This window comes from Rhipicephalus microplus, chromosome 4, assembly GCF_043290135.1.
Source record: "Rhipicephalus microplus isolate Deutch F79 chromosome 4, USDA_Rmic, whole genome shotgun sequence".
NCBI classification, from domain to species: Eukaryota; Metazoa; Arthropoda; class Arachnida; order Ixodida; family Ixodidae; genus Rhipicephalus; species Rhipicephalus microplus.
The window spans coordinates 65,723,835-65,737,572 of NC_134703.1; the positions used below are offsets into that span (position 1 = coordinate 65,723,835).

The 13,738-nt window shown below is 43.8% G+C and overlaps 1 protein-coding gene across 1 annotated transcript in view; it reads left to right on the forward strand.

Annotated features, from left to right (window-relative positions):
- LOC142814298 (uncharacterized) overlaps window positions 1–13,738 on the forward strand; it is a 435,036-nt gene that overhangs the window by 35,270 nt on the left and 386,028 nt on the right. The window lies entirely within an intron of this gene.

A 13,738-nucleotide genomic window follows, 5' to 3' on the forward strand; every position in this document is an offset into this window, starting at 1 on the left:
CGTATCTTTTGCATCCCTCTTTTCCTACTTTTGTATACATTGATTTAGCGTTTTCGCACGAGACAGAACTAGACAAGAGTCCGCAATTAGGTTTTCGCATGTTTAGGGTTTCAATTCATCACATCGTTCTACTTCCACAACAACCTATTTTTCCTCTCTTTACCACCCCTTCCTCTTTCTCAGCGCAGATTAGGCACGTGTGTCTGCTATCGTTATTTGATTTGTTAGCATTAGATCATGTGTGTCTGACAGCACTCAAATGTTGAGGAGGAGGAGGAATAAATGAGGAAGGACAGGGAGGTCTATACCGATTATTGACGCCTCGTAATCGCTACACCAGGAAATCTTTGAACTTCAAATGTTGAAGTTCAAAGATTTCCTGGTGTAGCGATTACGAGGCGTCAATAATCGGTATACACACTCGCAGTTTATTTTCTACGTGTGCATCTTCTTACGGGCAGGGAGCAAGCAGACCGTGTCTGTCACTCCAGCGTGCTTTCACATGTGGCGTATATATTATAGTTCGTTTTAATGTGTGCCCCTGACTATTCTTCTAAAACAAACCAAACTAAAAGACCCTCGATGTTGTAGCCGTATGTCCTTATTGTAGTTTTCAAAATTCAAGGTAACAGCGAATTGGGGTGGAACAAAAAGCTACAATCACGTGCTCAAAATAGTGTACCAGCTGAGAATTCTAACTTGCGGGGTGTAGCCGTGAGCCGATATCCAATCCGTTGTCTCGAGGCGAAGGTTTTGCAAGTTTAGTTGCATCAGTAAATACCGCATTCTCGGCACCACATAGCAGTTCTTGACGCCACGGTCATCGTGCTCGCGGGCATGCGTGGTCCACATCGACGCCCGTCACCAGTTGACCCAAACGTGAGACATCTCTACCAGCCGTAAGCTGTGTTGCCATCCCGCCGAAATATGCACCACGTATTCTCAAAAGCGTGCGGAGATCCCCCTTCGCTGACTGTACGAGCAAAGCTTGTTGAGCTTGGAAAGCAATATCAAGAGTGAAAAAAAAAGAATGCCCCCAAAGACTGTTCCGTAAAAAAAAAAATCTGCCACCAAAGAAGGTTCCACCGAAAAAAACTCCCAAGCATTTCCCCGAGGGTGAACATGGTTAAGTGCGAATACATGGGGTGATGCTACGGGGGGTATTTATCAATTCGCACTATTATATTTATTAATCACACTATGGTGCCTTTATGGTGTAATGGTTCCTGGGAATCGCAATCAATTTGATCACACGGGGGAGTTTACGTTAACTCAATGGCGAATGCCAACGGATTTTAACTTTACTCCCCCTCACGACCCGCTCTCGACGGGAGACTGAGAGAGAAGGCGGGCACGCGAGAGAGAGGGGTGCGCGCGCAGCTGCAGCGAGCGAGGAGAGCGGAGGAGCGAGTGAAGGGGGAGGGGATATAAGGCGCGTTACTGACACCGATATCAGCGTCGCGTCCGTGGCTTATTCGGTAGAGCGTCGCGCTGCGGCCCGCCAAGTCCTCTTTCTTTTAGAGATAGAGAGAAGACTGCGGATGCCGCCGACGGCGGTGGATGGTTTGGGGTCGCTTATAAAGGGTATTCACACTTAAAAGGTGACAGTTTCAGTGCAATGGCGAAGCAAGGAATCCAATAGAATTATATTCTATTGCGGAAGCTGGCAGCTTCCCCAAGGGAAGCTATCTCTATTGGATCCCATCTCGCGTAACGCCACAAAACGTTGGTGTAAAAGGATACGGCAGCTCTACGGAGAGGTGTTCTTCCTGCACAGTGATTAAAACCGAGTGTCATGGAAATCATAGAATTCAGCATTGCAGTGTATGGAAAGACCACCACGTAGACTAAGTTATGTATCCAGAGAGACACTAAAAAAAAAGATGGTAATTATTTCTGTCAGTAGGCCAATCAACTAAGATTGAGTTATCGACTGTTTCCTGGCGGAAGTAAGCCGGCTGTTTTGTACTCAGTAATTGAAGTCTGTCGTGTTTTTCTCATAGCTCCCATTGCCTATTTTTTTTTGGTTAGTTCGTATACCGATATATCCGGCTGTAATATTCAACGGTGGTTTGCATCGTTGCGTATGCAATATAGCGAAGAATTGCGCCACCCCCCATCACACCCTTTTTCTGAGCTGATATGCCGTGGATGTTCCGTGCCACGATTAACCTGACATGATGTTATATAAGTCGCAACCAAATAATTACTACAACTATTCTTTTAATACTTACGGCACATTTTTGCTGGTTGCCGTCTAAATATATTTGTCTTTTCATTGTCAAGCATTATCAGGTATTATCAAGTGTCACATGTTTTGAAGTATTAAATTTTACTACTGGTTCACAGTATCCGGCAAAGACTGCCCATCACTTCACGAAGAAACTACGAGCCGATATTCACTAATGCATGCGTGACATGGCTAGCCGTTATAAGACTTAGTATCCGGACATGTTGTAGCACTGACATACTCAAAAATTCATCCAAGTTGAAATGCGTGGAAACACGACTGTCTCCAACTTTTGAACAGAACGTTTTACTTCAGTCAGTAAAAAGTTCAATAGAATATATAAGCTAAAGTTGTTGCTTAAGCAGATTGAGATGACATAGCGGAAAAGAAACAGCGCAAAAAACGAGATACCAGACGAAGGAAGACACAGAGTGCTGTGTATTTCAGAATATCTTAGCTATTAGGGCAGCTGACAGCAACAATTAGCACCTCATTTTGTGTCCTCGTGGCGACACAATTGATTTGCAGAGTATGCCCTTGCTTTAATTTCTACTCATTATTAGGATGCAAGCACGACATACGTGAAGAATTTCTCGACAGAACTCAATAAAGCTTGCCACTTCGTACTAACCACTTTGACAGAATATTGCACTGACGGAAGGAATCGTAGCAAGCGCTTTACACATGACAGGCACATTTTACGTCGAAGGAAAAACGTACAAATGTGGTGATAAGGCTACCATTGTGACTCAACAAAATTGTTTTTGTCAAGCGACCTAATTATCGCTCTTCATAACATTTAGGAGCGTAACCTCACTCACGCCTTTTCGAACGCGCGATGTTCCAAAACTGCCACTCTAGAAAGAGAACGAAAAGAAGTAGCATATCAAGTAATAGTCTATAGACCAAAGGCTATAGACACGTGTCACCTAACCAATAGTTCCGGACAAAAGTGCCGATTGGAACGAGTGAACAAAGGATTCGGTGCTTTTGTTGGCAGCGTGACTCTTTTCCAGAACAATGCTCCTGCTCTGTCAGGTGGTAGAAACGTTCACTCCTTGCATAAAGGTGGGTGTTATCATTGTCGACTCCCCGTTGTAGTGCATTGTTTTTCTCGTGCCTCAGAGTCTTTCATCTCAAAAACATTCTGTGTTCTGGCACTCTCTTGTGACTCCTGAGACAGACTGCTAACGTGTTCTGAGCTGCGATTCCTATTAGAACATAAAAGGGCAGGACCGCTGATAACGAATCCTGTTCCCCTAATCCGTACGAGAACAATAGATTTGTGATAGGAGCACTGTCGTTTGTTCGTGTCTTTCAGTTCGTCACTTGCGACTGTCTAGCGTAAGAAATGTTTGCAGGGTTAATGTTTTCTTTCACGTAACTTTGGCATAGACAGTGTGACCCGTAAGCCCCTGCTTGTGTCTCTGAACGAAAGAGTTGAAAAGAAAGGACAACAAAAAAGCGTCACATAGCTGCTAATAAATTATAAACAGCATGTGATGCGACCAATACTTAAATCTGGCGTTTCTTGTGCTCAATATTTTAGGCTGCGCTCACCAAACATTATGTTTAAATGTGACCATGTTTCCCGGTTTAGGCTAAAGGATATTCTTGTAGGTTACGGTCAGTAAATGAAACGTGAGGGATAAAATAATATTTGGCTATACGCAAAGTAAGTTAAGCAAAATCAATCAGCCTAGTGTACATTCTCTATACATCATTTAGGCGTATATCCACATAAAAAATGCCGAAGAAATAAATTGTTTAAAAGGAAAACTGCTCTTTTCCTAATATGCTCTGAGCAGATAATATGGGCTGCGGTGGCATTGTAAATGACATAATAACAGGCCTCTGGCAGCAGCTCGTGCCATCGAAACTGCGAAAAATGGCGTTATTCAGTTTGCTGCACTACGGCATAAACCAGGCCACTTCTTAAGAGCACGCCCAATGGAGAGGCGCGCTGACCATAGAGGGTTGCGGCCGGGGCGTACGTTTGTACCTAAACGAACACTAGAACAGCTAACAAACGGTGGCATGTCCAGTCTTAACAATTTTAACGAATCACAGACAAAGGCGTATGGTATACAGCGCGATAGTAAGGTCGCTTTCCCCATCTGTGCTCACGTCCTGCAATGATCGCAGGAATTATGAAGAATGTTATGGGGTCGTGACATGGACGCAAGGAGAATGTTGGAGGTCCAAGATGAAAGTATTTCTTTGACCGTAATTGAGGCTGGTGAGCACACATTACAGTGATACACACTCGCGCTGACTGCGGCGAACAGAGGGCTCGGCCAACAATCAACTGACAAGCAGTCACGCCCGTCAGAATTTACACATCTGCCATCGAATATTCCCGCGTTATCGCTAGCGAAAATGTAAGTTCCAGAAAAATCTATAATGTCAACGTTGTGCACGTAATCTTGCCAAACGATATCCTACAACAATAAAGTTACGAGAACACTTCATCGCGGCCTGCGCTGAATGTCGAAAACAGTCTTTGTGGGCGTAAAATGAATAGAGCAAGAGCGAAAAGAAGAAACACGGGTGAAAATATGAGTCACTTTATATTTCTTCGGCCCACCTGCAAGGACATTTGCAAAACTGCCTTTTTATAAACTGATGTTCCCGTATGAATTTCTGTGCCTTTGAGGTACGTTTTTTTTTTGTCTTCCTGTGAAAGTGTTCCAAGACCTCGAAACAATTTCCACTTGAGTTGCACAGTACTGTACACTGTTAGAGGGGACACGCGAGTGCGTTCCCTGCGGTCCTCAGAGCGTTAGCTGCTAACGAGATGTTCCAATGCAGTGCAGGCGCATTGGTTCATCAAGGTGGTGCGTGCCCACGTCGTCTGCTACAGACCATGCACTCGGCGTACGCTGGCGAGCCCGCACCTTTTGCGTTTTTTGTTCTCGCACTTTATGTCAAGCGATACCATCTCACTCTTGCGCTTTTCAATAAGCCGGTATTTTATCGCCGCAAAGGCGAGCTAAGAACGTTCAATGCATGACTTCAGCGGCCTTATCTGTTGTCAAAAATGACCAGTTGCAATGAGCAGCATGTGAAAAATATGATAGGCTTAACGATGAGAGCTTGCCAAAAACTCGGACTTAAATAAAACCAGGTCCAGGAAACTTGAAGCATTAGTTTCGGTTTGAAGGAACATGCATGCTTGTAGCGGTGGCCGGGCATCCTAAGATCTGGTCGAACGGAATCACATTGATGTGGATGTTCGCATTTGTTGGCTTTCATACGTTTTTTAGAAATAATTTCATTACCACTGTAAAAAAGTTCTTTTGGTTATACGTCTTTTTATTGAACATTTTGTGCATTTTTAAATCAGGCGAAGCGCGGGAAGTGGTTGACTTCAGTTCGTAGCGTTTTCCTCCGCTCCTTCTCACCACTCGCTCAGCCGTATTACAAGTTGGATCGCGCTCAGTGATCTCGCTCGGTGGGTGTGCCAAGTACGGGCAAGATGAAGATAGCAGGCTGTAGTGGATAGAGAACGAAAAGCACAGCGAGCCATGCTGTGAACCACGCATTTGACGAAGATGGATACACCGGGTAACACATGTTTTTCGCGGCTCTGTGGTGTGTAAACCCGGGGATTTCCGGTCCGCAAAAATTTAAAGGTTTTCTAGTGCCAATGGATAAGCACAATACTTTGAACGCATTATTTGAGCAGGTGTTGGTTTTATAGGAGTACTTGAGTAAACCCGATTCCCTGCAAGCCTGACTGGACCGACAGAAGTACAGTGTCGCTAGACTGATTGATCAATGCCAAGCTGCTGTCGGAAAAAAAATGCGTCTAGTGAAATACCAGAATTCGTGTTGGCTCGGCTACATAGCTTTTGCTTTTCACTTTTTGCACGTACTTCGAATGATGTAAAGTAATTATAGGCTCCTTCCTGGTCACGAAACTGATGTAGCTGTGGTTTCACAATTTTGGAGCTTTTACTACTAATACTTTACTCAAATGCATGTGATAGACTAAATGATTATAGAAATATTTACAGGCAAAGTCGATTGGGCCAACGTTTTGACAAGAGAACTTTCATTCGTCTAAGCGACGCTCTTGCCCTGACGAGGACAAGCCAACTTGCCGAAACATTGTTACCACTGACGTTCTTTGTTGAACGATTTCTGATGGCTTCAAGCCTCACCATGCCTCTGAAATTCGGTGTCATTTGGTACTCCATTTCTCTAAATAAGCTATGTGCGAAGTCATAACAAACGCTTAGATATTCTGGGGGTTTGGATGTTCTTGGCTTTATGTTTGCTGATTATGTCCGCATGTCAGTTGTAAATTAGAGCTAATTTTATAGATTGGCCCTTTCACACTGCATGAAAGTATTTTTTTTATACAGTACGAGCAATAAAAAGTTCAATTTATTTTTGTCGATCGAGCTTCATCCTACTGAAAAATGAGTGAGCTTAACTCTCGCCACTTCTGAACACACGTACAGAATTAAATAGAATGGTCAACGAAATTGTACGAATGGCTGCATCACCTAAGTGGCCAGCGGACCTGAAAGAAGGCTCGAGCGCATTCCGCTTGCATGCGAAGTGGAAAAGGAGAGCTGCCGTGGCAACCTTCCTCCCTTCGCTTTTGTCCTTTCTCTCTATTTTATGACCTCATCAGTGACGTCATGAAAGGAATGTTATGTCCGTTATTTATTTCCAGTAGTATTCACGGCAGCCGCCAGTGATAAAAGCGGCTCTGCCACTGCGTATGAGCATGCTAGGCCGAATACATGGGAGGTATAGGGAGTTTCCGCCCTCTGATAAAACCATACATATTTTGTACTTGCTGAAAATCTGACGACCGGCTAGCAGAGTGACAGCTAGACAAACTGCAGCGCAAAAATACGGAAGCACTTTCCTGTGTCTTCATGCACACAGGCCGAGAAGTAGCGGACAATCCTGGGCGCGCGCTATCCTTACGAGACTATGCGCATGCGTCGCACTTACAAATCTCGCCGCCAGTTGGCGCCACGTCGCCCACTGGCCGCGAGCTCTCGTGTTTTCTCTAAATGTAGACCATACTGTACATATTTAACTACGAGCATTAAACCTCTTTATGTTATGTGCTCTGAATTTTAATTTTGTAACACTACAGGGGAAAGAATAATCTGGAAGGATATAGCGAACTGCGTGGTTTTGCACTGTTTCAAGTGTTTTAATAAAGTAAGCATAATGTGGATCTCAAGCGAAGCATGCATGTTATAACTTGAGTCGTACGCATGTTTGATAAGTAAATGATTTGACCGATGGGGGAGCAAGAAGACAGTTCTTTCGAAAGTATTCCAATGTGCAGTTACTTTCGTTAATGATGCTCGTGATGTGAGAGGACTAGAAAAGATCACCGGAGATAGTGACGCCGAGGTACTTGCATGAGTTGACAGGAGACGTCGCAACGTTGCAGAGGACGTACTGCGGTGGAGGGAGATTCCTTCTGCGGGTGAAAGAGAATATCAGTGTTTCGAGACGTAAGCCATTCACTACGCCATCTTACTTAGGTCTTTTTGAAGTGATCGGGAGTCCTGAACGCTATGAATAGAGCAATAAACAACATAATCATCTTCGAACAGACGTCTGTTAGCTGAGATGTTGGTGGAGAGATCATTGATGTGTACTAGAAAGAGGATTGGGCCCAATTGATTGATTGATATGTGGGGTTTAACGTCCCAAAACCACTATATGATTATGAGAGACGCCGTAGTGGAGGGCTCCGGAAATTTCGACGACCTGGGGTTCTTTAACGTGCACCCAAATCTGAGCACACGGGCCTACAACATTTCCGCCTCCATCGGAAATGGATTGGGCCCAAGACTATTCCTTGGGGCACTCCAGACCGAACCAGCTTTCTGCTTGATAAATGACTGCATGAACAAATTGGTTTAGGTTAGTCAAGAATGCACGAATCAAGTAAAAAAAAAAGACGCTCGCATCTTCCCACGTGGGGAACTCGAATAAATGCGTCGCATAGTGGTGGAGGTATTTTATGAATGTTGCGTGATTGGGTATGGCTTGGGGCTCACCGGGTAGCGTTCAACTCGGGTAGGTGTGCGGGTTGAGGCGGGTAACGGTAACCGTAGGTCACGCTCATCGATGGTACGGGCCCACGTACCAACGAGTCCTTACACTATGCGCACACCAAGTACGACTTCAACGGCTCCAGCAGTCTTTCGTCGTCATCGTTGTCGCTGTTAACGTTGTCGTTCACGCCGCCACCCTTCACGTCGACGTTGCCAAATGTGCTCCAAAAACCCCGTTGCGCGTTGGCCTGCTTCGCTTTGTTCTTGAAGCTCCTGACCAGCGTAAGGCTGTTGTCGAAGCGCAGTCAGTCACACACCTTACAGCTGTGTCCGAAGCTGTGGTCTTCGAAGTCGCATTTGAAACGAGTGGTCGGCTGCACAAACTGCTTGGCTTGCCCCGCTCCTTTCGCAGCGCACTCGCGTTCACGAGCAGCTTGCGCAGCCACCTCTCGTTGACGACATTTGCACGCCGCTTCTCGGCCACGTATGTACTATCGGCATCAAATGAAATGCGAACAGCGGAGCGCGTGGCACAAGCCTTATTAATGGCATAGTGCGTGCCATCCACCAGTCATTGACACAGAAAGGCACGCATAGCCAGTGTGGCAACACTGCACAATCCCTCTATTGTACAATATTTATGCTTGTGTTCCAGGTATGGCATTTGAAAGGAACAAAATTAAAAAATAGAGAAGTTAAACTACTGCAGCCGAATGTGAGTATTGTAGCACGGTTTGTCATCACGAAGTCAATCATCCCGGAATGCCTGGAAAATTCTATTTAGAGTAGACGAAGGTCAGTTCATAATGCTGGCAATTGCACGCTGTTTCACTTCGTGCCGGTAAAGTGAAACAATTTGCGCGCTCTCTTCTAAAGAAACACTTGGCATTTACCGTTGAAAAGAAGCCTTTCGGGTCAGTTTCTGAAAGAAGAGTGTAGGTGAAGCAGCGCTGGCGAACGAGATACGACAGACATTTGAAAATCAACCGCAAACCGATTATATTTATCTTTATGTTTTATCGTGCCAAGACACCTATTGCACTGTGACGCTGAAGTAAAAGCAAGGAATTGCAAGTGATACGATCGAAAGCGCTTGGTACGCTTACGATTTCCATCAATGTCACCATACGAAAACTAGAGCAAAAACGGAGATAACGCACTCTAGGTGGATTGCACAGTGCTGCCAAACCGGGTGTGCATGCCTGTCAATGGTAATGACTGGACGGCCAACACTATACTGTTTTTAATGCTTGAAGTAGGCACTCCGCTCTTCGGGTTGCTTTTGACGCCGATAGTACACCTGGTCTTAAATCTCGCTGCTCACGTTTCGCCGCTGCTTCTCGTGCACGTAGTTCGGAATCCGTAGCTCAGTTTTGCCGTTTCGCAGCTGCTTCTAGTTGCCCGAGTGAGAGATCCGCAGCTCGCTTGCTTGCGTTCAGCGTCGTATGCTCCTCTCTTTGCAGCCTTGCCTTCCACGTTGCTTGCTGTTGTTGACGCCGAAGACGTGAGGGTGGGTTAACGTTGCCTTGAACGAGCGGCGGAACGATGGTGTTGGGTTGTGCTCCAGTACTAGTTGAGGGTACTGTTGCTATCTGTTGCTTCCATCTCATCTACTCGAGTCAAGCAAAACGTGAAGTCAAGCGCATTTAGTAATTTTTTCAAACCGTGGCGTTGAGCATTCTTCACTGAAACGTGCCCCGCCGTGGTGGTCTAGTGGATAATGTACTCGGCTGCTGACCCGCAGATCGCGGGATCAAATCCCGGCTGCGGCGGCTGCATTTTTGATGGAGGCGAAAAGGCTGTAGACCCGTGTGCTCAGATTTGGGTGCACGTTAAAGAAGCCCAGGTGTTCGAAATTTCCTAAGCTCTCCTCTATGGTGTCTCTCATAATCATATGGTGGTTTTGGGACATTAACCTCCACATATCAAATCAATCATTATTTGAAACGTGGTTATTAGCTACACAGTTGAATGAACAAGTTGTTTGGTACCGCAATACAGAAAGAAACATGTAATCACTTAATAACTAGGATGGTGCATGCATGATATTGTCGTTTGGGAGATCAATAAAAGCGGAATATCATTGTTCTCAGACAGGAATGTAGTCCTTTGTTGTATTGCGTCTATAATTGTCTCGGGATGGTGCCCTAGTGAGCATTTATGTGAATACAACTCTTTTTGAGAAAAGCTCTATTGTTAGTGGGTCTTGCTATGGATGTTGCATTTTGTTGATCACTGCGCGCCACGTCACACGTTAGAAAATAGTACAGTTTGGTGTTTGCGGGACGCTCGCCAGAGCGGACACTGAGAACAGTCGGCAGATTGTGCTACATAGAAATGAAACGGTGATGGATTAATTAAAGGTTGTGAAAAATTGGTCCAGTAAAACCACTAAGAGAATATCATTTTTTAACAAAAAGAAAATCGGAATGACTTGTCCACAGCATGACGCCTAATGAAAATTGAAATTGATTTTTTAAAGGTGAAGTTTCAGCGTTTTGATTAAATGTATCCCTCAATAGAACAAAAACTGGGTCGTACTGAGGCACTCCTATCTCCTGGTGCTTTTAGGGTGCACCTATAACAGCACCCCTGTGTTTTTTATTTGATTTCTTTCATGTACCTCATAATAAAATGCCACCGCGAGAATTAGGAATGGAACCTCTGTACATCTGCTCAGCAACACAGCTACTTCTTCAGGAAACATCGTGCACATTTCGATCAAAGTGTTTTATGTTTTAAAGAAAACCACGCTTTTGTAAAAGAAAAAGAAAGTCATTGTGTAAAACTGCCCATCCCTCAAAAGTGTAGGAAAGAAGAGAAGCCCTGAACAGAATCCAGATGGAGCCTTTTCAGAGTGTGAGTGACTGCTGTCTCGCGTCATTCAAGAGAGGCTGATAGAAAAGAAACGCTGTTAGCTTTTGGCCACAGAATGCAAGACCCAGCATGGAGAGCAACGAATGGTCTCTATTACTTCAAGCTGAATTTTTTCGGTCACTTTTATACTTCATTGACAAGTGGAGCATACATCACTAACACAGCAAAAACTAAAATACTGCATATAAAACTTTACCGGTACCTGTTCCTTCTAGTAGAAAGCTCTATTATGCGACTATCACTCCAACTAATGACGCTGAAAGCAACTGACTATCACTCCAACTAATGACGCTCTTCTAAGACGTGCACGCCTTTGAATGTACATCGAAGTTCATGTCACTCGATTTCTTCTGTGCTGTCTTTAAAGCTACCTTCTAACTTTTTTGTTCCCGCCCCTTCACAAACGCGCAAAAAGAAAAAAAGAAATGTTTCGTCTGAGAAAACAATTGCTAACAAGCGACACTTAGTTCACTTTCAAGGACATCAAGAACTTCGAGTGAAATCCAACTCTCTTTCCTTTAGAGCACTTTCAAACGTTTTAGCCGCATTTTTTAGTGCTCTTAGTTGTTGCCAGGGCGAGGCACAAGCTTCATGGTGCATGTTTTTTTTCATCAAATAAAAAAAAGAACGAGTCTCTTTATTCCTTAGTTCATTTGTTCACGCATTTCTTCACTGTTTGTTTGCAGCTAGCTAGCTTTGTGGTCACATGTGCTTTTGAATTCAGGTGGGTCTTAAAAAAATTGCACTCAGTGATTATCAGAGCATACACCATTTTGTACAGGCCATAAATAAGACATGTCTATTGAGTGTTGCTGAACAAAAAAAGACTCAATAAAGCATAACAAATACCTCGTTAAAGGGCACAAAAGTACTCAGCAAGTTAACCAATGCGGCACTAATGGTGGGCTTATCTCGCTCTTTTGTTTAGGGAACGTGGCAACACGCAGTAAGAGAGAAGAAAACCTGGCTTCATCAACCTCATCATCTTAACGCGAATTTGTGCAGCAGGCAGTGATTACCTCTTCCCCGTGGGCAGTCGACCATAGAAATGTGCCCATTTCAGGTTATTTTAGTTAGTAAGATTTATAAGATGTTCATATGTACAATTGCTAATAAATTTTAGATAGCTATATAAGACGTAACGTAAACAAAAATGGTCAGTCAATCAGTTCAAAAAAATAATAATGAATAGTCATTTAGTGATAAAGGTGATAAGGCTGGTGTACAGAAGGCACAAAGTTACCGAGTATAGACATACGAGTAATGAACAACATAAGTGACACATTTCTACAAAATAGCAGTGACAAGTAGATCTAAACAAAATGATTGCAATAATTCAGAAAAAATGCACTTAGGTCATTTTATCAAGACCAGAATACACAGTAGTCAAACGTATATTATGCAAACAAAGCATGGTTTTATAAGACCTAATAAAAGGCAACGAAGCATTACTGGTTAGAGAATAAAAGGAACAGAGCCATTTTTTTCTAAAACTTTTTCTATGGTATGTTTTTTCTCTAAACATACCGTAGAGAATTGTAAGCTTATGGCCGTAAACATTGCATCCGGACTTTGAACATATAACAATCATATGGCTTACGAATGAATGCTTAATTATATCTGGTGGCACGCAACTGAGAACAAAACCGTGGCTTCGAATAACGCCATTGAATCTCTCGCCTAAACATTATGAGAACCGCAAAACCTGTCTTAGAAGATTCGTAATTGAATATTCGGAAGCAGTTAGATGGCCTGTAAAGCTGTCCTTATAGGTCATTTATGAAGTTATAGGGATACCAACGCTCGCATATGGTCCATCAACTGCACGACAGTCTGATTAGACAGTCGTCGTGAGAGCGTTTTGTTTCTAATGAAGCTATGTTTAATTGCTCATTATTGTACGTGACTGTGACCATGTTAGCCTGGCCAGTGGCAGTATATATTTACTATACGATTATACACTGTTAAGATACACATATGCTAGGCGCCTACGCATTTACATTATCATGCTTTAGTTTCCAACTCAGCCACGATTAACCAACAGACCATACTGCTATTCCCAAAAACGTATTCTATATTGATTTGGCAATCACCTGCCGTTTCTGGAACATTGCACTCGCAAACGAATTTCAAGAAATGCGAAAGATGTCCGGCCGTTCTCTTTTTTTAATTTCCTCCCTTGGCTTTTCCCTCAATTTTTTCTATATTTTTTGTGCAGCAGCAAGCCGCACGTTATAAAATTCACTGCCGCTAATGTACTCGCCACGTGAAAAAAAAACGTGGAAGCTACTTCATTGTCAAACCTGCTGCGATGCCAACTTTAGCTCGCTTTTCCGCAGAATGGTACCCGGCTGATTACTAACGTCAATAACGGCCTTGTATTTACGAACACCTATTTAGTTTTCAGTTTTTGCTTCATGCATGGCGTGTTTTTGCGAAGTTTCAATGTTGTGCCTGTCGGGGGACATTTTCCCTGTGGCTAGCAAGTGAAAAATGCGTGCAAGACAGGCCTTTGACAGCAGCCGTTAGAGCATTCACCTAATCTCCCTTGCTCACACAGCCTAAATCAATATTTAGAAGGGATCGCGTT